The 25,803-nt window shown below is 53.5% G+C and overlaps 1 protein-coding gene across 3 annotated transcripts in view; it reads left to right on the top strand.

Moving 5' to 3' along the window:
* TMEM177 (transmembrane protein 177) overlaps window positions 1-25,803 on the top strand; it is a 32,367-nt gene that overhangs the window by 3,222 nt on the left and 3,342 nt on the right. Inside the window, exons 3-4 of one of the 3 annotated variants that reach the window (XR_016394202.1) lie at window positions 1-14,821; window positions 15,740-24,599. The gene's annotated coding sequence lies outside the window, so the exon portion shown is untranslated. The other 2 variants (XR_016394201.1, XM_022565508.2) reach the window with 2 other exon arrangements.

Genomic DNA, 25,803 nt, shown 5'->3' with positions numbered 1-25,803 from the left:
GTGGTCACAAAGCACCGAGCTGATCTCCCTGTGCTGTGCCGCTGCTTCCTGCTAGCTGTTTTACATTTGGTAGTGTATGTATGTCCATGCCACTCTCTCACTTCGTCCCAGCTTACCCTTCCCCCTCCCCGTGTCCTCAAGTCCATTCTCTATGTCTGCGTATTTTTTTTTTTGCAGTACGCGGGCCTCCCACTGTTGTGGCCTCTCCCGTTGCGGAGCACAGGCTCCGGATGTGCAGGCCCAGCGGCTATGGCTCATGGGCCCAGCCGCTCAGCGGCATGTGGGATCTTCCCGGACCGGGGCACGAACCCGTGTCCCCTGCATTGGCAGGCGGACCCTCAACCACTGCGCCACCAGGGAAGCCCTATGTCTGCGTCTTTATTACTGTCCTGCCCCTAGGTTCATATCCTTTTTTTTTTTTTTTAGATTCCATATGTATGTGTTAGCATACCGTATTTGTTTTTCTCTTTCTGACTTATTTCACTCTGTATGACAGACTCTAGGTCCATCCACCTCACTACAAAATGACTCAATTTCGTTTCTTTTTATGGCTGACTGATTGTATATATGTGCCACGTCTTTATCCATTCCTCTGTCGATGGACACTTACGTTGCTTCCATGTCCTGGCTATTGTAAATAGAGCTGCAATGAACATTGTGGTACATGACTCTTTTTGAATTATGGTTTTCTCAGGATATATGCCCAGTAGTGAGATTGCTGGGTCTTATGGTAGCTTTTCTTTTAGTTTTTTTAAGGAACCTCCATACTGTTCTCCATAATGGCATTCCCACCAACAGGGCAAGAGGGTTCCCTTTTCTCCACACCCTCTCCAGCATTTATTGTTTGTAGATTTTTTGATGATGGCCATTCTGACTGCAGACCCCACTTTTGATCCTTGGGCAGAAGACCCCAGCAGGAAAGGTGAGGAGGGTTGTGATGAGCAAGCCAGGCTCACTTGGTCATTTATGTGTTCTTTTTTTTTTTAATATTTATTTATTTATTTGGTTGTACCGGGTCTTAGTTGTGGCAGGTGGGCTCCTTAGTTGCAGCACATGGGCTCCTTAGTTGTGGCACACGAACTCTTAGTTGCAGCGTGCATGTGGGATCTAGTTTCCTGACCAGGGATCGAACCCGGGCCCCCTGCATTGGGAACACGGAGCCCCATCCACCGTGCCACCAGGGAAGTCCCTCATGTGTGCTTTTTTAAAAATTTATTTTATTGAAGTATAGTTGATTTACAATATTGTGTTAATTTTTGCTGTACAGCAAAGTGACTCAGTTATACATATATACATTCTTTTTTTATATTCTTTTCCATGATGGTTTATCACAGGCTATTGAATATAGTTCCCTGTGCTCTACAGTAGGACCTTGTTGTTTATCTGTCCTGTATGTTTAATAGTTTACATCTGCGAATCCCCAACTCCCAGTCCTTCCCTCCCCCAGCCCCTTCCCCTTGGCAACCACAAGTCTGTTTTCTATGTCTGTGTGTATATTTCTGTTTTGTAAATAAGTTCACTTGTATCATTTTTTTAGACACCACATATAAGTGGTATCATATGGTATTTGTCTTTCTCTGTCTTACTTCACTTAGTATGATATTCTCTGGGTCCATCCATGTTGCTGCAAATGGCATTATTTCTTTCTTTTTTATGGCTGAGTAGTATTCCATTGTATATATGGACCACATCTTCTTTAGTCATTCATCTGTCAGTGGACATGTAGGTTTCTTCCATGTCTTGGTTATTGTGAATAGTGCTGCTGTGAATATTGGGGTGCGTGTAATCTTTTCAAATCAGAGTGTTCTCAGGGTATGTGCCCAGGAGTGGGATTGCTGGATCATATGGCAACTCTTAGTTTTTTGAGGAGCCTCCATGCTGTTCTCCACAGTGGCTACACCAATTTACATTCCCATCAGTAGTGTAGGAGGGTTCCCTTTTCTCCACACTCTCTCCAGCATTTGTTATTTGTAGACTTTTTAATGATGGCCATTCTGACCAGCATGAGGTGATACCTCATTGTAGTTTTGATTTGCATTTCTCTAATAACGAACCACGTTGGGCATCTTTTCAAGCCATTCATGTATTCTTTTTGTTGGTGGTTATGTTTTCCCTGGAAGAGTTGAATAATTCAGGCCTGGTGCCAGTGTAACTCGGGACAAAGGGATTAAGCCACACCCAGGAAGGGCACAAAGCCAGCCCAGGAGGCCCACTCAGAGGCCGGGCGGTCCCTGCAGAAGACTGTGGATGGAGAGAGCAGGCAGGGGTGGCCTGATTCCTGCTGGGTCCTTGACCGTGATCTGGGCCCAGCACTCTGGCCCCATTCTGGGTGAGCCTTGGGGTCCCCGCCCTGGGCCCCAGCAGACGGGTTTCTGAGGGCAGAGCATCCGCTCTCCCAGGGCCTGCTCTCAGTAACGCAGGAGCTGGGAGGAGGCCGGCGTTCCTGCTATTCCGTCCAGGTGGGAGGGTAAGGGGCCCCAGCGTGGGTGGGGCGGGGAGGCGACCCCCTGAGACGGCCCCTTAGTTGGCTCCGTCTACCCCAAGTCACCAACTTTGTCTCCACTCAGGGACTGTTCCCAGACCTCACACCCTTCCCGTGGCCCAGCCCCAAACCTGGGCTGGCCGCGAGCCCCGACTCCTGGGCATCCGCGCAGCCCCGCATCCCGCGCAGCCCTGCCATCTGGCTCAGGCCGGTCCACTCCCAGGCAGAGCTCTCCCGCCGCAGCCCTGGCAGGCAGCTGTTGCTGAGAACCTGCTCTGGGCTGGACCTCCCCCCACCCACCCCTCCATCCCACCTCGTGTCTAAACCAGGGCCCGGCCTCGTGATGTCCCTGCCCAGCGGCTCCCGGCTCCATCCCTGCCCTCCCCAAGCGGTTCCTCATGTGGGCTTCCTGGCCATTCTCCCCACCTCCCCCAGCTCTTAGAAGCTCAGGTCTGACTGGGTTCTCTCCTGCTTAAAACCCTTTGCAGGCATCCCTTTGTTTTCTGCCAAAGCCGAGCCTCCAAGCCTGGGCCGCTCTGTGGAATCCGGCCCTACAAGCATGTGGGTTCCTCGACTGCCCTCCCCTCCCCACATGGGCCTCCGTCTGGGGCCCTCTCTGCTGGCCTGCCCTGTCCTGGATTTTTAGGTGCTCCCTCTGCAGGAGCCCTCAGGGACCGAGCCCACCGCGCCCTCCACCTCTTCCTAGCCTCTGCTGCCAACGGTAATTAAGTAAGGGAGCGCGGCTTAGCATCTCCTCTGTTGAAATGTACTGTCTGCAAGAGCAGCGTTGTGTGTCCCGTTGACAGCTCTGGACTGAGGCTCTCCACGTTTTTGAATAAATGAATAAGGCTCTTAAGCTCCGACACACACGGGCCTGGCACCTTAGGGTCTCTGAGCAAGTACAGTACGGCTGGCTGGATGCCCCGGGCAAGGCCATTACGAATCCTGTGACCCTGTCCTAGCTTCCCAACTTGGGACACTTTCCAAGGGCACGGCCTGGCCCCGCTCTTCCATGGTTGCTGACTTCATTGGGGAAACCAGGACACTTGTGGGTCCCTTTCTTTCCTATAGAGCACAGATCAGTTCTCAGAGCACCAGGGACCCCAAGAGGCTTTAGGGGAGGCTGACCCCCCGAAATTCTGTGGTATTTTGTGCCCCTACAGGCAGTTCAGGGTCGATCCCAGAAAGGCTTTGAAGCTGGGCCAGGTGGCAGGAATTTACCCTGTAAATGCTGCCCTGTACGTTTCCTTCTCAGATGCCTGCTGCAGACCTTAGTCATCAGGCTCTGCATGGGACCCCAGAGAACGCTGTTCTAGTGTGTTATGCCCCACACACATTCATGGTTCTCGGAGCTACATCAGCACACAGGTGCTCCCCCCTTCCCCCGACACGGTCAGAATGCGGGGAAGGGAGTCCCAGGGTCCTGGTGCTGGCACTGGCCCTGACCCTAGCAGGCTCCACTGCCTCTGTCTGCACCAGCCACTGTCCACGATACAGGGCCGCGTGCAGCACGCCTGGAGCTGGGCGCGTGCATGTGGGCTCCTGGTCTCCACGTGTGCACGTGTCAGAGGCTAGGTCCCAGATGGGTGCGTGGTCCCCACCCCGTGAGACCTCCTGCCTGCTGCATCCCCGGAGTCATGTTTATGGGGCCTTTATTGGGCACCAGACATTGTGCTAGGTTCTTAGAGGTATTTTCTTAAATGTACGCCCAAATTGGAACATGTAGTTGGTAACATCCTTTTGATTTTGCAGGCAAGCAAATAGCACAGAAAGGTGAAGAAATTTTCCCCAAATCTCAAAGCTTTGTAAGTGGCAGAACCAGGATTTGAAGCTGGCAGTCTGGCCCCAGATCCCGTTCTCACAGCCCTGGACTTACACTGTCCTGTTGATCCTGAGGGCTCCATGGTGCAGACTTGTACTGTGGCCTCTCTAGCCTTTCTCCCCATGCCACTGAGAGGTGACTTTGCAGCCTCCCCTCTTTTATCAGGAAAAAATGGTCCCGAGCCGAGCCTTCTGGAACTTCCAGGGGAGACCCTTCCAGCTAGCTGAAGAGGGGCCACCCAGTCCATCATGCCTAGGGCTGCGGTGGGGATGGGCAGAGGGGAGGGCTGTTACAGAGCCTTAGGAGGCCCCAGCTGAGGAACAGGGGTGCTTAGGAGGTGGAGAACACGGGGGGGGGGCGCAGCCGGGGTGGGCTCAAGTCCTGGTCCTGCCGCTTTCGCGGAGTGACCCCAAGTAAGGGACTTCACACCTCTGGTCCTGAGTTTCCTGTCTGTACAATGCGGACATTAATGTGTATCGTGCAGCATTCTTCTGACAAGGAAAGTAAAATAAAACTTGCAAGATGTGAATCCCAGACAGGGTTTACAGTAAGCTTTAAAAGAAGATTGGTTCCTAAGTGTTAGTGCTTTTAAGCGGTCCAGGTAGCAGGGTGTTCAGGTATTGCAGTTGTGCCAAAATACCAGCAGTTTCTTGTGGCTGGAACCTTCCCAGAGAGCCCTCACCACCTCACACAGGGCTCCACTTCAAGCTCTCAGAGCCGCGGTGGGGGCAGGTCCCTACCTTGCCCTCAGCTGACGCCTTTTGGGAAATTACTCAGCAGCAGCTGAGAGCAAAGGACCCAGGGGGCCCTGGGGAGACAGCAAACTGGAAAAGAGGGCATTAGAATAGGAGATGGTGGGCTTCCCTGGTGGCGCAGTGGTTGAGAATCTGCCTGCTAATGCAGGGGACATGGGTTCGAGCCCTGGTCTGGGAGGATCCCACATGCCGTGGAGCAACTAGGCCCGTGAGCCACAACTACTGAGCCTGCGCGTCTGGAGCCTGTGCTCCGCAACAAGAGAGGCCGCGATAGTGAGAGGCCCGTGCACCGCTATGACGAGTGGCCCCTGCTTACCACAACTAGAGGAAGCCCTTGCACAGAAACGAAGACCCAACACAGCAAAAATAGATTAATTAATTAATAAAGTCCTACCCCCAACATCTTCTTTTAAAAAAAGTAGGAGATAGTGGGGTTTCTTTAATTGAAGTCTGGTTCATTTACAATGTTGTCTTAATTTGCACTGTGCAGCAAAGTGATCCACGTTTATATATACACACATTCCTTTTCATGTTCTTTTCCGTCATGGTTTATCACAGGGTATTGAGTAGAGTTCCCTGTGCTCTGCAGTAGGACCTTGTTATCCATTCTCTGTGTAATAGTTTGCATCTGCTCATCCCAAACCCCCAGTCCATCCCTCCCCCAGCCCCCTCCCCCTTGGCAAACACAAGTCTGTTCTCTATGTCTGTGGGTCTGTTTCATAGATAAGTTCATTTGTGTCATATTTTAGATTCCACATATAAGTGATTTCATATTTGTCTTTGTCTGACTTCACTTAGTATGAGAATCTCTGGGTCCATCCATATTGCTGCAGATGGCATTGTTTCATTCTTTTTTATGGCTGAGTGGTATGCCATTGTGCGTGCACCACATCTTTATAAAATGGGAGATGGTCTTTTACACCTAGTACACAGGTAACGTTTAAATCCTAGAGCCTCTGGATGAGTGAGGGTGTGGTAAAGTCGGTACAGCGTGTGCCCTTGGTGACGCTGTAGGAAGCAGCCTCCAGGGTGGCCCCCAGTGGTCTCTGCTCCTGCTCTTCTCAGCCTGTGTCGTCCTTTCCTCTTGCTCTTGGTTTAAAACAACAGAATAAGGCAAGTGTGATTATGTTACAAAAGACCGTGGCTTCTGTCTTACTAGCAGACTGTTAATCTTCTCAGACACGTGCTTTGATGAAGCGTCTTGCTGCGCTGGACAGGCCCACGTGGCTCGGAAGTAAGGGCGGCCTCTGAGCCACAGCTGGCGGAGCGGTGAGGCCCTCAGTCCAGCAGCCCACAGGGAGCTGAATCCTGACAACAGCCGTGTGAGCTTGGAAGAAAATCCCTCCCCAGTCAGGTCTCAGATGAGACCCCAGCCTTGGCCGGTGCCTTCACCGCAGCCCGTGACACCCCGAAGCAGAGGACACAGCTAAGCTATGCCTGGATCCTCAACCCACAGAAATGCTGAGATGGTCGTTGTGGGTTATGTTAAGGCTTCGTTTTATGGTAATGTTTCATGCACAGTAGGTAACTGACCCACATGGTTAATTGACATACTATGTTTAGGAAGCAATTTAGCAAAAGTTGACATGCCACATGGGTAACTTCAAACCTAGAAACTCATTCTAGAGCTGTCATCCAGCAGAGACTAAATCAGATATGCCCAAAGATGCACATAAGAGCACTACCTATAATATAAAAAAAATAGGGATAATGGAAATACTGAAAAATAGCGACTTAGGAAACTTTGGTATATTCATTTGTTGAATATTGGTCAGTCACTAAAAAGCATAAGTATGAAGACTATGGTAGAAACATGTAGAAATAGTCTAAATATCAAATGTTCTTAAAAATATGAAGTACAACATGCAAGAGGATTGCAATAATGTAAATATGGTAAAAGACCTGTGAGGAAATTTGCAAAATTTCTGAAATTCAAAATGTCATAAGAGAAAGTAATTCTGTAATGGTGGAATTTTGAATGGCTTTATTCATCAGTATATATATAAGGACTTACCTCTATAGATGTATTAATATAGATGTGTATGAAGGCTCCCTCAGAGGGGTCCAAGGACCCACCCCCTCTCCCTGCATCAAGGTGACAGATCCTGGCATCACTGCTTTTGGCCTATATCCTTGGGGTGTGGCCAAGCTTCTGCCTGTCAATTACCATGGCAATCAGGAAATGTGCTGCTCAGATCTGCTGTGGGAGCAGAATTGACTGACAGTCCCAGCTGCTGTTTCTCTAGATCCACCACCACGCTTTCACTGAGGCCGTGCCTCTCGCGTGCTGCTTTCAGGCAGGGGTTGATCCTGGTGCAGTACTCACGCAAGCCCATTCTGGTGAACTGTGGGACTCCTCCAGTGGGGGACTGTGGCTCAAGGTCACCCTAGTGGCCTGGGCAGATCTTTCTTAGAACTGCTCTGAGGTCTGACACCCTTCTACCCAGGCCTCCTTCCTTCCCCACCTCCTTCACAGATGTCAGCCCTGCTTTGTGGTTTGACGGCTCTCCCCACATTCTGTTCCCCCCCACTCTGTCCTCACAGGCATGTCCCCCAGCACACCTCTTCCTCAGGTAATCCCGTCTCGGTGTCTCTTTCTCAGAGGATCTGAACTAACAGTTAGCCCTCCCTCAGTCGGGTGCTCTGTGAGGCCCGGGGGGCGCACCCTGCCCTGTCTGGCCCTGGGGTCCGCAGACCTGCAGAAGTAAACCTGCAGTGACAACACGGTGCAGTGAAGGCTAGTGTGGAAGCACAAGGGAGGGTGCCTCACTCAGCCTGGGCTGGAAGTGGCCAGAAAGGACTCCCCAGAGGAGCGGCCCCTGTTGCTGAAACCCTCAGTGTGAGTTGAAAGAACCCAGTGCTGATAGTTAAATATGTATGTAACACAGATGTGCCAAACCCTTTACATGTGTTAATTCACATAATGCCTGCAACAGTGCTCTTATCCCCATTTTACAGATGGGAAGATCCAGGCATAGACAGATGAAGTGGTTTTCCTCCAGCCAGTGCTAGACTTGGGGTCTGAACCCAGGTGGTCTGGCCCTAGAGGTTGTGTTCTTAGCCACTGGACCATGTTAGCCAGAGACAGGCTATGGGAGTAGCTTGTACAAAAGCTGGAAACAAGACAGTTTGTGTGGTTTTTGTGTCAGCCAGAGCCCAACTGGGAGACTGAAAGCCCACAGTAATTTGAACAGGGAAAGCTTAACATGAAGAATTATTATTGTTGACCGTGGGTTGAGAGGCCCAGGCAGGAGCAGAGAGACCAGTTTGCGGGGCGGGGGGCGGGGGGGCACTGCGTTACCAGAGGAGACATGAGGCTGGCTTGAACTTGGCAGTAGAGGTGGAAAGAGGCAAGACTCAGACTACATTTAGGAGGCAATATGGGTGAAATTCGGTGATAGACTGGGTCTGGGGGTGTGGCAGAGGAAGGTCAGAGGTCAAGGGTCAGGAATGTCTCCTGGGTTCCGGGTTGATAGATGGGTGCCTGCGGTCTGCCCTTCTCTTTTCTGCAGAGCTCACAGACACTGGATCCCATTCTCCTCCTGTCTCCTGGACATCCCTCCTTCCTTGTTGATTATGCCTCCTTGGAAGCGCAGTTTTGTTGTTAATGATGATGGTGATGATGATGGTGGTGATTGAAGCCTTTCAATGCACTGGGAGCTTGAGAGTTCCCAGATTGAGGCAGCACCAACAGATTGTTCAGAGCAAAGGCCAATGGGGATGAGTAGCTGTGCCCATAGGCTTGATCCTGCTGATCCAGCGGGCCTGGGGGACACAGGCTTATCTTTTGCAGTTCCTGGGGCCACCTGGACTCAAAACCATCCTGACTCTGGACTTCCTCCAGTCCCACCCCCATAGAGCCTTTGTTCCCCAGAGGGCCCTCTACAAGTCAGAGGTAAATGGCATCAGTGGATCGACTCATGCTGTCACCCACCTGCACATACCCCTCCCCCGACCTGCTGCAGAGACAGTTGCCCCTGCTGGGCACTGCCGACCTTGTCAAGGGCTGGAGGGTGCTCAGCTGGGGCCAGAGCCTGCGTGGAGGGAGGGAGGGGGCCGGGCATCCACACGCTGCACAGACAGCAATATCATTGCTTTATAGTTAGACCCTCTGTATTGATAGACTTTACTGCTGTCACCAAACAAGACCAACCAGAGTCTGATACCTTGACACTGACCCTTTGACCGGCTAGTTCAACACAGGCATTTCCAGCGTGACTGTAATTAGGCTCTCACACAGCACAATCTGGTGGACGCTCTGTATCTGCTTTCTGGCTTGGTTTTCCAAGCACTCAAATCAATATCAGTTTTGAATTTTCCCTACATTATCCACACGTGGATCCTAGGCCTTTTCCCCAACAGAGGGTCTCCCTCACTTTCCTGGGTCGCTGAGCTTACCTGCCCTGAGCTGGTCCCCTTCAGAGCTGAGCACACCAACTGGAGGCCCCTTCTGGTTCCCACTGCTTGTGCGCAGCCCTGTGGCCTGAAATAAGTATGTCTTTGTCGATGTGCTTAGGTAAGAAAACACGGGAATCAGGGTCCTGGGAGACTGGGGTCGACGGGGGGGCCCTTGGCCAGGGGCTGACCCTGCAGGTGCATCTCCAGGAAGCCTTTAGCCTCGGGACCAGCCCAGAACCTGGTTGTGCAGCTTACTACCACGGGCACATTACTTACCTTCTCTGTACCTTGGTTTCCCGTCTGTAAATGGGAATAATGGCAACGCCCATCTCCTGGAGTTGTTTTAAGAGGTTAATGAGTTGATACTTGTAAAGCGCTTCGAACAGTGCCTGGCAAGAGTTAAAGCTAAGGAAGTGCAGGATGACTTGTATTCCCCGAGATGCCGCGCGCGGCGCCTTTGGAAACATCTCTGGTGGTTGTGATGGGGGTTGGGCTGGCAGTACTGCCCTGCACAGAGCTCTCACCCCCCGGCAGAACCTCATTCGTGTGTCTGACACCTCCACCAGCCCCCGGCCTCTCTAGGGGCAGCCACCGGGCCACGCCAGGACCTTTATTCCCTGGACCTGACATCGTCTTCGGGGTTCAGGAAGTGTCGGCCAAATCCTGGACTGAGTCGCGACTGGCGGGAAGGCCTGTGACAAACGGGCAGACAGACCCCAGCGGTGCTGGCCTGTGAGGGTTGGCTCAGCCCGCGTTTCTCAGGGGTGCACGGGGGAGTGGCTGCTGAGCAAGGCGTCTAAACCCCAGTCTTGTCCCCTCTGGATAAAGCACCTCCAAAGCGGGCCCAGTGCCTTCGGACACTGCTCCTAGCGGCAGCTGAAGGCTGCCTCGGCATCAGCCCGCAGGTCTGGACCAGCTGACTGCCCTGTGCGGGCGCCTGCAGAGGGAGGGTGTCCCAGGCCTGAGACCTGGACTGGGCCCCTGCGGAGGAAGCTTGTCAGATGCCCCGGGTGGCAGAGGGGCACATCTCAGAGCCCCAGTGGGAATCAGGCCAGAGCTGCGCCCCCCACCCCCGCCCCTCCAGCGCTTCCCCGCCTCCAGCTCCTGTCCAACCCGTTTTGGATATGGGCCCTAAGGCTCCCCCTGCAGGCCGAGCGGGTGCCAGGAGCCATCTGCTGCATAAGCCTGCGGGCTTGCATACACACCAATTGATTCTGGTTTGCCTCCTGATGAGGTCTTCAGTTGAGCCAAGGTATCAGAGGCTACGTTAACCTGAGGAGTGCAGGGGAAGGGAGGGGGCAAGAAGCCCAGGGACAGCTGAGGCAGCCCAGCAGGCAGGAGGCCTGTGAGAGCACGAGGCCCACGGCCCCCTGCCCCTGCCTGGCCTGACGCTGGGCCGGCCCTCCACAGAGCTGGCAGAGCCCCCTGGCTTCCCCAGGGCCTGGTGGGCAGTCGTCCCCTAGGCCTGCCCTGTCCAGTCCCCCGTGGAGCTCCCTCCACAGATCAGTATCACCCCCGCACGTAGGAAGCAGCCGCTCCACGGCTGTTGCCTTACATTATCTACTTAAATGACCGCAGCCCCCTTAAAGAGATGCAGGATTACGCCCCTGGTCCAGTTGGGAAGCAGCGGCTCAGAGAAGCTAGGTAACTTGCCCATGGACACACAGCTGTTGCTGGTGCAGCCACCACGGGCCCCCCGGAGCCCTGACATGATGCCTGTGCTGTTTCCTCTGTCAAGGCTGCAGCCTCACCGGGGAAGCAGGGATCACCCTGGGTTTCCACAGCTGGGACAGCAGCACCCTTCTGTGAAGCAGCAAAGCCTCCTGCAGACCCCAGGGAGCCCCAACCCCTCCTGGGACATCCGTGGTGAACAGATTCGGAGGAGTAGCGCGGGGGCACCCAGGAACCCCGACTGGAGCATTTCAGTCGCCGGGTCACTGCTTTGTCCTCTGGGGATACGATGCTGGCCTGAGGTCTCTCTTTGAAACCCAGTCCCCCTAAAACCGAGTTCCCCTGCCGAGTTTATGAGCGATCTCTCAGTCCCGGACCGTATTCCCTCTCTCGTCTCCTCTGACCTCAATCCTGCGCTCACTGGACACCGGGCAACCAGAGTCAGATGAGAACAGCTGCTGCTGTCGGCAGTGTGATAACAGTGTTAGTGAACTCAAATTACCGGTGCAGACATCACCGCTGATGTACACACACAGGGTGTCTCTCCAGCACAGGAGGAGCTCACACACCCGTCACTGCTGGGAGTGGGTTGTGCTGTGTGCATTTGTGTATCGCTGTGGCCGAGGTGCTGTCCCCACCTGCTCCCTCCCCCTTTGAGGGCGGCTGCGAGCCATGAGGGGTCGCTTCCCTGGGAAGGTATCTGACAGCCAGGGGTCTCCATCCCCCCTTTACCCAGCCCGCGTGGTTTTACAGCCCAGATTTGGGGGTTACTTGTTACCACTGAATTAGGTCCTCCTTCCTGCCACTACACCACACGGAAGAGCCCAACTACAAGAGTCAAACTCTCTTGGCTTAGACAGTTCATGTTCACTGGGGGTGCGAGGCGCTCATGAATAGGAGGTGAGGCTTCTGCTCACGGAAGCAGCGGAAGCAGCCTGCAAATTCTTACCGCTCAGACCCTCACAGCCTGGTGTCAGCTGATGCCGCAAAGCCTTTCTGAAAACAAACGTCAAGAAGTGGTTGTGCAAGACAGAGCCGCTAGAAATGCCTCGTTTATGGGTGTGTGAGAAGGTCTTTGTGTCTTTCTTTTTTTTCCATTGGAAGAGCATAAGCTCAACTAAGGTGACAGCCCTGGAATGCGAACAGAACCGGCCGGGTCCCCCCCGCCACCCGCCTTCACACCCAGCTCTGAAACGCTGAAAGCAGACTTGAGGGGCTGTCTTCCTGCACGCGGTTCGAGCACCACCCCCGCCCCGTTCCCATGGCAGCCTGGCACGTTCCACTGCACTCTTCACACCGCACCCCGTCTGGTCCCTTGTCAGTCTGTCCCAACTGGGCTGTGAACGCCTGGCGCCTGGCGAGCGGGGCGAGCCTTCCTGCCTCTTGGCCACCTGGCTGAGCACCTGGCAGGCTCTAGGTGGGAGCGGGGGTGGGCAAGAGTGGAGAGGCCAGAGGAAGCCCCAAGAGGGGAGGACCCCCTGTGGGCCTGAGGGCCACCACACCCCCAAAGCATTTACTGAGCACCCCTGGGTACCGTCGCAGTGCATGGCTCTGGGGAAAGGTCCAGGTTCGTAAGATGCAGTCATCAGCTTACAAACACTTTCACGTGTTTTGAACTTCACACACTGTCATGAGTAAATTGTACACAGTCAGCCTGTTTACCTGAGAAGAGAGTGGTTCTACAGCGTTCACGTGGGGTGTGACAGAAGGGGCGGTAGCCGTGGGCCACGCACGTTTTTTGAGTCCCCAGCCAGCCTCGGACCTGGCGGAGCTTCATCGCCCTGGTTTCTGGGGATGGGAGCTCTGCAGCCACACCCCTCTTACCGTGCCCCAGCCTGGCCTGGGACCTAGGACAGAAGGACTTGCCAGACAAGACGGTGCCCTGAGTCAGGGCTGGCCCAGGCCTGCACCACCTCACGCCCAGGTCCACAGAGCACCCTCCAGGGCCCAGCCGAGGAGGCAGGCAGCAAATACATGCAGGAGCCGGGCAGCCTGGATGGGGCGTGTTTGGAAATCCCAGGGCCCAGAGGCGAGATCCGACACGAGGGGCTGTGCCCTGGGAGCTGGGGCTGGGTGGACAGCGGCTGAGTTCGTTGCTGAGAGCCCTGTGTGTCCTAGGACTGACCCGGGGAACCGTCAGTTGCCAGTATTGTCACCCGCCTCACGGTGACCACGGGGGTAGCCCGACCCTCCATCCATCAGCACACAATTCTCGAGCCCTGACTATGCACCAGGTTGTGTTCTGGGCCCTGCAACCATGGCGATGGAGAAACATCCCTGCCTTTATATTCCCTGAGGGGCACAGACAGTAAGCAAGGAACAGGCCGTCGTGGAGCCTGCGAGACCACGCGCAGGGCTGCTGTGGGACGAGGAGGCAGAGGTGCCGGCTCGGGGGGTGAGAGGGGCCGAGAGAGGCCCGCACGGAGGAGGGGACCTTGGGGCAGAGCTGAACGGAGTGAGGGAGCCAAGTGGACACGGGGGTGGGGGGCGTTCTCAGCAGAGGTAGGGGCCGGGCCAAGGCCCGGGGACAGGGGCGAGCCTGGCACGCCTGGGGCAGCAGGAATGGGAGATACCGCGAGAGCCGAGGGGGCGAAGCTCAGCGCCCCCCCTCGCCGGGGCGCCTTCGTTGCTCTGAGCTCTGCACTTGGAGTCAGCTGTCTTTGGCCAGGGAAGCAGCCTGCCTGGACGAAACTCCCCACGGTTGCCTGTGGCCTGAAGCGGCCACCTGCAGGCCGGTGCTGAGCGCCCGGTGCACCTTGGGGACATCCAAAGGCGCGGCCCCCAGGGGTGCCCGTCTCACCCAGCTTGTGCTTGAACGGAACTGCCGCAAGCCAGGGAAACCACAGACTTGGAGGGGTGGAGGGCTTCTGCCCCTGCTCCGTCCGCCGCCTGCCTAGGTCACCAGCTCCATGTAACCCTGGGCTGTCTTCCTCACCTGCAGGCGTTTCCTCTGCAGCCTTCAGCCCTGCTCTCCGTCCCCTGTCTGTGCACTGCAGCCCTCCCCTTCCTGCCAGCCTGGGGGCTCCTCTCCTCTGCGGGCAGCCTCCCGGTCTCTCTCCTTCTCCTGAGGTGCCTGTTTCGTCCCCTTGTACGCAAGCACCCAGCATTGCTGCCGCTACAGGAGAGAATCTCTAGAAATTCTGGTTGAACAGCGGGGAAAAGAAGCTGGCTGCTGGCTCGCTGGTTCTGGTGACCGGACCTCAGGGTGGACGGAACCGGGAGATGGGGGCACAGGCCATGGAAGGAGGGCGGGGACAGGCGGGGGCCGTGCAGGAGTCTGCAGGCTCCTGAGGTGACGCATCCCTGAGTCCGCAGTTTCCTTGTGCTGGGCTGGGAGCCTGGGGGTCCCGCGGCGCTGGCCGAGGCGTCCCCAGACACTCAAACCAGGCTTGTCCACCTGACAGGCATGCACGTCTGCATCTGCCAACAAGTAGCCTGTGGTCCCTGCTCATCTGTGCTCATTTATCCTCACAGCAGCACACAAAGCGGAAATTCTGGACTTCTCAGAGGTTACATGCCGGCCCACGTCACACCCGCCGCGGAGCCACGGCTCATGGGGCAACGTCAGCTGCAAAGACCAGAATTTCTTCTGGCTCCCCTCCCGGACTCAGTGTGTTCTTGGCTGGCCTCAGCCTGCGGCGGCTTGAAGCAGGGTTTCGGTTCCCGGCCAGAGATTGAGGTCGGGTCGTGGAGGTGAGAGCACCGAATCCAAGCCACTTGACCAGCGGTCAGTGACAAGGCCCTGGCCCTTCAGCTTTGCAGAAAAGAATTCCCACAAAGACAGAAGGTAGAGAAGCAAAGTGTTTATTAGGAGAAAAGAAGAGTACAGTACGTGTGGATAGACACACGGGCGGGCTCAGAGAGAGAGTCGCGCCCTCGTGGCCATTTGAATCACTTTTATGGGGCATTTCTGCCGGGTTTCCTCTGGCCAGTCATCTCGCTCTGCCTGCCTCTGTGTCCGTATTTGTTTATCTCAGGGTCCTGGCCTGTGCGTGCGCATCTCTTAGCTGAGGTGGATCCCACCGCAGAGGCCTATGGGGAGTTGCCATCACCTACTGCGGGGCGGTGCCCCTCCCTTTTTGACCTCCAAGGAGCTTCCTAGCCGGGAATGTCTCCTTGACTTCGAGAATGAGGAGTATGTGGTCTCTTATCTTCTGTGGAGCAGGGCCCAGCCTCCTCTCTCGACTGTCCTGCTGATCTCGTCTTGGAGTATTGGTCCACAGGGAATGAATCTCCAGTTGCTTACCCTGGGGCGGCCCGTGGTCAGACCTGGCTCCAAGCGAGACTGAAGAACATGTTCAAGGTCTCACCGAAGGGCCCCAGCTCGCGGCAGATCTCTTTTCTCCCTGCGCTCTTCTCTCTGCCGCTCACCTTCTCGGTCTCTCTCTTTCACGAGCGGATTCCCTCCTTGCTCTCCCTGGTCGTCTGAAGATGGCTCCTGACAGCAGGCACGGCCCTGCAGCTCAGAGCTCTAAGAGGGCAAGTCCCCTCTGCAGCCCCGACCCTACAGGAGGGGTGAGGGAGGGCAGGGACGCGGGGGGCGTGCCTTAGGAAACAGGCTCTCTCTTCCACCCCCTCCTTTACTCTCCTTCCGTGCTTCTCCCCATTTAGCCGCTGTGCCCCGGCCCTCTGGAAAGACAGGCAGATATACAGAGCAGAAAGCAGAATAAAAGCAGTCGCTTCCTCCCAGACCGTTAGGGGAAGAGAGTCACTGGGAGCAGACAAAAGATCTGGGAGGAAACCACCAGGGAGTGGGAGCTGATTCCCTGCGGAGGAACTGGAGCGGAGGTGAGAGGCGGACCTTGGCCCTGGGCTGTGGCAGGACCAGCTGGGGCGGTGGGATGTAAGGGCAGAGCAGACCTGCCCTCATCAACCTGTGAGGCACTGGGTGTGGGGAGGGAAGAAGTTGAAAAGAGCTGAGCTTTTTCTTTTCCTTAGCTGTCCTTTCAGAAAACCAGGTGCCCCTGTGAAGTGATGGAGCCGCAGGCGGATTCCCAGGAATCCAGAGGTAACCAGCGAAGGAGTCCGCTAGCGGGAACGTGGGCCCTCTCGGTGGGGACTCCCTGGGTGCTGCCTGCAAGGACAGATGACAGGAGGCGGCCCGGTGGCTGCACACCATCTGTCTTGGCTTCATGAGCATTCCCTCTTCCCTCTACCTGCCTCGAGGACATAGTCCCAAGGAGAGGGCAGAGAGAAACCCTGAAATGATGGAAATCAGGTTGCTAAAAATACTTGGTGAAATTGGAGTTCAAAAACAGAGCAAAATAAATTTACTCTTCTTGACCTGGGTCAGAGACAAGCAAAAACGCTGCAGGGAAAAGGGGCATAGATTACACTGGGGTGTTGGGGGTATGTGGACATGGAAGGCTTCCTGCAGGAGATGAGGCTGGATCAAAAACTGAAGGTTCTTGGGACTTGAAGAACCTGGTGGCGCAGTGGTTAAGACTCGCGATCCCAGTGCAGGGGACCAGGGTTCGATCCCTGCTCAGGGAACTAGGTCCCACATGCATGCCACAACTAAGAGTTCGTATGCCACAACTAAGGAGCCAGTGAGCCACAACTAAGACCCGGTACAGCCAAGTTAATTAATTAATTAGTATTGAAAACATTTTGAAGGTTCTTGATATGTATGCACATTTACATTTCCACCAGTGTCCAAGAGATCCTGCTCTAACCAAGACAGTTCTCGTCCCCAGGGATGTGAATCCAAGCATCCCTCAGGTGCTCAGAGCCCTGTGGGAGCTCTTCAGGGGGCTAGTTCCAGAGCCCGCGCTCATGCCAGGGACTGTGCTCAAGGTGGCTGGTGCTTGGCGCCTGCAGGACCAGCGCTGGCAACGTTTCTCGCAGATGCCTGGCTGGCCGGCAGGGGGCGCAAGCTCGCCACAGCCCGGGGCCCAGGAGCCCCCGGGAGCAGCCGGGTGGGTGGAAGCCAGGATGCTGAGTCTCCTGGCATTTAATAGTCTTCGAGGGCCCACCCCAAGGCATCCCCCCCGCCCTCCCCCAGCGCCGAATCCAGCCCTGCGTTTTCTGAAGAACAGTTCCTTCAGGGGCCGCCCAAGCCTCCTCCTGACTCGTAATTCGAAAGATAAGAGGTGATGACCCAGAGTGGTTTCCAGGGATCCCGGGATGGCTGGGGAGTGTTCTCACCTGGGCTCTCCAAGCCTGCAGACTGTGGAGAGACCTCCATGAACTGAGTCACTTAACACGGCAGTTGTAGAAAAATAATTCCGGGCAAAGATGCTGGTTGTAGTAATTGAGCAGAGACCAATCTAAGTATCTTCTAATACTACTGCTGCTGCTACTACTAATAATAAGTCATAGACCGACCAAATGATGAAATAATTCTTAGCCATTGAGAACCCTGTCTTCCGTGGAAGCAACCTAAGTGTCCATCGACAGATGAATGGATAAAGATGTTGTTCATATGTACAATGGAATATTAGCCATAAAAAGGAATGAAATAATGCCATTTGCAGCAACATGGATGGACCTAGAGATTATTATACTAAGTGAAGTAAGTCAGAGAAAGACAAATATCAAATGATATCACTTATATGTGGAATCTAAACTGTGACACAAATGAACTTATTTAAGAAACAGAGGGCTTCCCTGGTTGTGCAGCGGTTAAGAATCTGCCTGCCAATGCAGGGGACACGGGTTCAATCCCTGGTCCGGGAAGATCCCACATGCCACGGAGCAACTAAGCCTGCAAGCCACAACTACTGAGCCTGTGCTCTAGAACCCATGCTTCACAACAAGAGAAGCCACTGCAGTGAGAAGCCCGCTCGCCGCAACTAGAGAAAGCCCGCGTGCAGCAACGAAGACCCAATGCAGCCGAAATAAATAAATTAAATAAATAAATTTATTTAAAAAATAAACAGAAACAGACTCAGAGACATAGAAAACAAATTTATGGTTACCAAAGGGGAAAGGGGGTGGAGGAGGGATAAATTAGTAGTTCGAGATTAGCTGATGCAAACTACTATATCTAAAATAGATAAACAGCAAGGACCTACTGTGTAGCACAGGGAACTATATAAAATATCCTGTAATAAACCATAATGGAAAAGAATATGAAAAAGAACATATATATATCTGAATCACTTTGCTGCACTCCTGAAACTAACACAACATTGTAAATCAACTATAAGAGCACTGTCTTCAAGAAATCTCTAATGACATAGGATAATGCTCATAATATCATATGCTAATTCTCCATGTGTCTTTCCAGAATCCGTTTCTGCTCTGCCCTGCACCCCAGTGCACTGCTTCATCCCAGTTCCCTTTGCTTCTGGCTGCAAGTCAGACACACCAGAGGGAGGCGTGGGAGGAGAGAGGCTGGGCAGGGTCTTCTCCACTCTCTCCTTGCCTCAGATGCCTCCAGGACTACAGCTCCCTCTGGGCAGCCACGCTAAGTCTGCACCCTCTCTGGACTCTGATACCTCCATTTTCTTCTCTTGCCCTTTTGGCCCTGAGGGTGGTAAGAGCTCCCTGCTCTGGACAGCTCCTGGGTGCCTCAACGTCCTCCGTTTGTTCCCTTAAAACGGAGGAGGTAAACTTGTCCATGTCTCTGCAAGTCGTCCTTCACTAAGCGGCTCTCCGTTTGAACCATCAGAGCAAATGCTTTTCCTGCCAGGGCTCTGAGTGACACACATGTTAAGTGTAGAGAGAAGAATACAAAGCTTTGTACGGGAAAAAAAGGCCTGGTGCTTCATCTGCATCATTTCACTGCACCCTCACAGCCATGCAGCAGAATGCAGTCAACAGGAATGTCGACACCAGATTCAAATTTAGAAAGCGTTTGAAGGAACATTCTAATCACGCCTTTATGGAAGGGAAGAAGATGCTGACAAAGGAAAAGTGAAAAAGGCACACTAGATATGTATTCCATTTTTATTTTTTAAAGTTTATTTATTTATTTATGGCTGCCTTGGGTCTTTGTTGCTGCGCGTGGGCTTTCTCTAGTGACGAGCGGGGGCTACTCTTCATTGCAGTGCATGGGTTTCTTATTGCGGTGGCTTCTCTTGTTGTGGGGCACAGGCTCCAGGCACGCAGGCTCAGTAGTTGTGGCACGCGGGCTCAGTAGTTGTGGTTCGCAGGCTCAGTAGTTGTGGCTCACGGGCTTAGTTGCTCCGTGGCATGTGGGATCTTCCCAGACCAGGGCTCAAACCCGTGTCCCCTGCGTTGGCAGGCGGATTCTTAACCACTGCACCACCAGGGAAGTCCCTATTCCATTTTTAAACTGCCATAAGTTACTACTAGATTGCAACTTTTAATGCATAACATTTTAACTCTTTTAAGAATGAGCCTCTGAGAAGAGGAGGGGGCCACGTGAGCTCAGGTGACCTGATTTTTCCCAACACGATATTCTAACCCCACTTAGAATGGGAGGGACTGACTTAACTTCTTAGAATCCCAGCTGTACCGCTATGTGACGTTAGGTAACTCTGTGCAGTGATGATATAAACCCCTGCCTCCAGGGTCACTGTGATGGTTGACAAGTCTGTGCTGTGAAGCGTCCGGCCCTGTGTCAGGTCACAGTGGGGACTTGGCTGCCTTGTCTGGAGTGGACTTACTGCAGCAGCTGCATGGTGAAGAAGAGATGGGGTGTGAGAGGCAACGCTTCGTGCCATGACCTACGGCTGGCACATAGCAGTGGCCCCTAATAAGCTGTTGACAAGTCAGTGGTGAACAGATGGATGCTGTGCCCAGATCTGCCCTCCCCAGGCTGGGTCCCAGCAGCACTGTGCAGCCGCCTCTGTTTCACAGGAGGGTCTTCATTCTCTAGGCCACTGTACCAGCTTTTATTGCTATGTAAGGAATTTCCTCAGGCGGTGGCCTGGGACGTCATGGATTTATTATCTCGGACTTCTGGGCACTGCCCAGCTGAGTCTGCTGCTCAGGGACTCGCGGGCTGTGATCAAGGTGCAGGAGGGGCTGCACTCCTACCTGGACACTTGACCAGGGCTGGCCTCAGAGCCTCGGCCCGAGTTGTCCACTGGCCTCAGTGCCTTGCAGGCTCATTCTGGTTGCCGGCAGAGCCCATCTGCTTAGCTGCAGGACTAAGGTCCTTGTTCTCATGCTGGCTGGCAGCGCGCGATCCTCTTGGCTCCTGGAAGCCGCCCACACTCCCTTGCCAAGTGGCCCTCTCACCACATGGCAGCTTCCTTCCTCAGAGTCACCACGAAGGAATCTCTCTCTCACTCCAGCCTGCTCAGAGCTGTGACTGTGTGTGTGTGTGTGTGTGTGTGTGTGTGTGTGAGTCTGTGTGTGTCGTGTGCACACACACATGTATGATCACTCTGCCGTATGATGTAATTTATCAGAGGACTGACAGCCCATCGCTTTTGCCATATCCTGTTGGTTAAAGGCAAGTCCCAGGTTCTGCCCGCACCCAGGGTGTGATTCACTGGGGGTCACCTTAGGGTGTGTGTGCCACACCTATCCCCTCAGAGTTCTGTTATCTGTTGGGTGATGAACAAATTTATGTATTTTCCTTCCACGTACACTATTTGCATTTTCCCCAGGATGTTCAGGAAGTAATTTCCTACCTCCAGATAATGTGATAACATCGGGTATCCTGGCGATGTTCGCGACTGGTTTCCTTTGAGGCAGTGGAAGAGGTGGCCTCACTACCAGAAGCCTTTACACTCTTCAGGTTCACTGCCCAGGTGGCCGTCCACTTGCCATATCAGTTCACCCATTTACTGGTTTATATTTCTTGAGCATCTGCTGTGCGCTTAGCATTGTATGTAGAGATAATGCTAGTCTCTTCCTGGGGAGCCGACTTCTTTACTTCCTTCTTTTCCTTCTGCTGAGTAAAAGCATATTCCTTTGCTTTCAGTCAAGATACATGTTCAACCACAAATCACAGAAAGCCCAACAGTGACTTCAATAAGTAAGGATTGATTTTAATCACCTAACAAGAAGCCCAGGACCAGGCAGTCCAGGGCTGGTGCAGCTGCTCAAAGATGTCATCCTTGTCCCAGACTCCTTGTTCCAGCATCTAACTTAGTCTTCAAGGTCACAAGACTGCTACCACAGCACCAGCCATTGCATCCATATTTCAAACAGGAAGAAGCAGGAAAGGCAAAGAGACTGGCCTTTTTGTCCTAGAAGGATCACCCTTCCTCAGGACTTCCGCCTACATCACATAGGCCAGAACTCGGTCACATAGTCACTAGTAACTCCGAGAGAACTGGGGGAAGTGGATTTTGTAGCTGGGCACCTCATCATCAGGAAAAAAATCAAGCAGGAAGATGGGAAATGGATTGGGGGTTGGTCACCTGCGGGACCGCTGCGGGGCTTTGGGCCCAATCTCACAGCCTCCCAAAGCTCAGAAAATACATCTACAGTTTCCTGCAGTGACAGCGGCTGAGTCTTTCTGGGTCCTCGTCGACAGGCTATGATGACACAGGGGTGTTCTTGCTTTATTTGCCAGGAAGGCATAATCTGAGCAACAGCAGGTGTCTTAAAATGGAACTCATGGTCTTGTGGCCCAGGAGCCCTGCCGTCCAGAGCTCACTAGGGCAGGAGAGGTCTTGTGCCAGCAATGGTTAGGGGAGAGGTCTCTTTTCCTTTTCTTCTGAAAAACATGCACAAATGTAAGGGAATTCTGTGCAGGCCCTGGCCCTGTCTGCCCTGAGAGCCAGCCCACTTGCTCACCCCTGCTCTGCCCTGCGTCCCGGCGGCGGTGACCCCTGCTGGCTTTGTTGTGATTGCAGCCTGAGCCTGGCTGAGAGACCCTGGCAGCAGAGTCGGGGTTGGGAGGAAGGGAAAAGCAGGGGTTTTCCTCTCCCTTTTGACCTCGGGTCCTGTCCCCACCGCAACTGTAGCTCCACCGTGGCTCCAGTGTCCCCAGAAGGCCTGCTGAGGTTTCCACTTTGCTCAGTGACCCCAACCCCTGAGCCCAGTGACACCACCTTTTTGTGTTGCTCTCTGGCCCGGGACCGGCAGCTGCTGGCATTGATCTCGGTTCTCTGTTGGCTTCCTAACCCTAACCCTAACTCTCCCATCCCCACGGTGTGACCAGTACTTCGCCTAAGTCCCACTGCTTTAAATATTCAGGTGGGTTTTGCCCGCTGGCTAGATCCCAACTCGGAGAAACAGTACAATAAACACCCAAAACACCCATCACTTTGGTTTGACAATGATTGCCACTCCACGATACTTGTTTCATCTTTTTTTGTTTCTGTGGGAAAAAAATCCCAGCCCTCCTGGTGTTGCTTAAATGAGTTCAGTATGTATCTCTCAAGAATAAGGACATTTTCTTACATAACAAGTATATTCAAACTGCTCCCCCTGTGTTCACACATTAGCACACCCAACAAAAGGAGCAAACGTTCCCTGTGCTCGCGCACAACCCAATACACAGTCAAATTCTCCCAGCTGCTCTGAAGGTGACTACTTTACAGTTGGTTTGTTTGAACTAGGGTTTAAACAAGACCCACACATTACATTTGGTAGATGTGTATCCCGGGTGTCTTTTAATCTGAAATGTCACAAGATGTCACACACGCTCACAGTAGGGGGCACAGCCATACTGAGCCCCCGACTCAACCTGTGTGTGCCCCCACCCCCCGCAGAGCCCCTTACACAAACTGCTTCCTCTCCCAGGACATCTCTGGATGCCACAGCTGCGTACTGAACTCTGCTCCCTGCTGCAGGCAGTAAGGGGTGCGTTGTCTGTAAAGAACTTAAAAACAAATAATAAAACCATTTGCTATGGGCTGAAATGTGTCCCTCCCCCAAGATTCATAAGTTGAAGCCTTAATCTCCAGTACGATGGTGTTTGGAAGTGGAGCCTTTGGGTAATGAGGTCACGAGGATGGGGTCCGCATGATGGGATTAGTGCCCTTATAAGAAGAGAGGACAGAGAGCTTGTTTCCCTCTCTCTGTCTCTGTCTCTGTCTCTCCCTTCCCCCTGCCATGTGAGGACACAGTGAAAAGGCCAGAAGAAGGAACTGAATCTGCTGGCACCCTGACCTTGGACTTCCAGCTTCCAGGACTGTGAGAAGTAAATGTCTGTTGCTTAAGCCCCCCAGTCTGTGGTATTTTGTTACAGCAGCCTGAGCTAAGACACCACTAAAAGTCAGTCAGCTTTTTGTTACCAGCATGTACCAGCAGTTCTAAAGAACGTCAGTGATAAAATACTCCTTCCTGCAGCCTACAGGGCTCCCATCACCCCCTCTTGTTATGTCATTGGTCGATGTGACTCTTGTTAAGACTATGCCAGGGGCTTCCCTGGTGGCGCAGTGGTTAAGAATCCGCCTGCCAGCGCAGAGGACAGGGGTTCAAGCCCTGGTCCGGGAAGATCCCACATGCCGCGGAGCAACTAAGCCCGTGTGCTACAGCTACTCAGCCTGCTCTCTAGAGCCCACAAGCCACAGCTACTGATCCCATGTGCCACAGCTACTGAGCCCATATGCCACAAGTACTGAAGCCTGCGTGCCCAGAACCCATGCTCTGCAGCAAGAGAAGCTACCGCAATGAGAAGCCCACATACCGCTATAAAGACCCAATGCAGCCTAAAATAAATAAATTGAATTTTTAAAAAAAGACTATGGCAAAAAGATATCACTGAATCATCAAGAAGCAAAGTTAGTGTGTTGAATATGTGACTAAAATGTCAGTAGGTAAATCTGATAAGGATACGTACCGTAAATTAACTTTATCTAAAGTCTAAAAGCACACAAAATAATACTATTATTATTAAGATATATGTACATATATAACCAAAGTGTAAGGACTTTCCTAGAAATACCAGACACCAAATTTAAGATAGTGGTTTTCTCTGGGAGAGATAGTAAATAAAAGAGGAGAGAGAAATAAAAGAGGTCCGTAGACATAAAGGTAGCTTTTCCTGTCATGAGCTAGGTGGTTTGTTAAGTTATTCCCATACATTTTTTTTCTAAGGTGTAGTTGATTTACAATGTTGTGTTAGTTTCAGGTGTACAGCACGGCAATTCAGTTCTATATATATATATATATATACACACACACGCATACATCTATTCTTTCTCAGATTCTTTACCCTTAAAGAAGGGTAAACTCTACCCATAATATTGAGTAGAGTTCCCTGTGCTGTACAGTAGGTCCTTGTTGTTTATCTATTTTATATACAGTAGTGTGTGTATGTTAATCCCAAACTCCTAATTTATCCCTCCCCCCTTTCCCTTTTGGTAACCGTAAGTTTGTTTTCTATGTGTATCTCTGTTTCGGAAATAAGTTCATTTGTATCTTTTTTTTTTTTTTTTAGATTCCCCATATAAGCGATATCATACGCTATTTGTCTACCCCTACGCTGTTGCATGATTTAAATATCTTATTCAAAGAGTGCCCGTTGATCAGCCGTGTGCTGGTCAGGCCTACCACCAGGCTCGGTTTCCAGTTTCTATGACGTGGCTTCTCTCCTGGCCTGGGGGCATGACTGAGCCTGGTGCTTCTGAGCCCAGGGCTGGAAACGAGGCAGGTATGTGGCTGAGCAGGTGAGCAGTGGCCAGAGCTGGAGGGTGGTGGTCACCATATTGGGACCCTGGGAGTCATTGGGGTAGATCAGTGGCTGGGCACCAGGGAGGTGGGTGACCTTGAGAGCACACAAGGGACAGTGAGGGTGGGGTCTGCAGGAGTGGAAGGGTGTGGAGAGAAGGGGGATGGGGCATATCCAGCCCCGTGGCTGGTCTGCTGTAGGAGGGCAGCCGTGGTAAAAATGGAAGCAGCCAGAGATTGCTATTTATAAGAATAACTACAAAGGCTTGACAACCCAGAGAGAGCGCTGAAGAAGTAAATTGAGGGCTGCTGGGGAAACGCTCAGGGCTTCTCATCTTCAAAGCATTTCTGAGACACGAGCTCATGAATCCTCCGCCCAGGGCTCTGAGCGAGACACGGGGAAGAAGGGAGGTGGGGACAACGCGTGGGTGACCTCCCCAAAGCAGCGGGAGCTGGCGGGTGGCTCACGGAATGCGCGCTCGTCCCTTCCGGCCGGCTCCGCGCCCTGGGCCTCACCGGCTGCCAGGCTGGGTCACTGCGGGCCCGTCGATAAAGGCAAGCCGAGGCTGCTGGTCGTGGGTCCAGGTGTGGGTCCAGGTAGAGCCCTGGCTGAGGGCCACGGGACTCAACACACGGGCGAGGGCTGCTGCGCAAACCCCAGGCGGGAGGCGGGTGTGAAGCAGACGAGGCGCCGGGGCGGGAAGGAGGGCAGAGAAGAGCCAGGAACGTGTGCCCCTACACTTGGACGGGGGGCTGTCTGGGACTTTGGCTGCACTGCCGGGAATTCTAGGGTCCTACAGCCGGGAATTCTAGGGTCCTACAGCAGGGAGGCTGTGATCACGCTTCCCTGGAGGAAGAGACCAAGAGAACGAGTGTCTCTCAGGGTGGCAACGGTGGGGTTTGAACCTGTGTCCCTTTGCACGAATCCCCTGGCCCCTGGCAGTCCCCACTCGTTCCCCCTTTCTACCCAAGGGCCTCTCCTCTGGAGGCCTTCCCGGCTGCCCCCAGGGTGTCCCCAGCGGCTGCTCCGAAAGCACCCACCACGCTCAGCTGGAAGCGGCTCGTCGCTCGTCGCCCACTGGACGAGGGGCGGGCTTTCCGCTCGCTGGCTCCCCGCCCTGGCAGCAGCCGGGCTCGCCCCCGGTATCCTGCAGGGTGACCTCCAAGTGGCAAAGCCTTTCCCTGTG

This window comes from Delphinapterus leucas, chromosome 8 (genome assembly GCF_059928025.1).
Source record: "Delphinapterus leucas isolate spDelLeu-1000000601 "Yukka" chromosome 8, BTC_Dleu_Yukka2, whole genome shotgun sequence".
NCBI lineage: Eukaryota > Metazoa > Chordata > Mammalia > Artiodactyla > Monodontidae > Delphinapterus > Delphinapterus leucas.
This window is presented reverse-complemented; position numbering and strand designations above follow the sequence as displayed.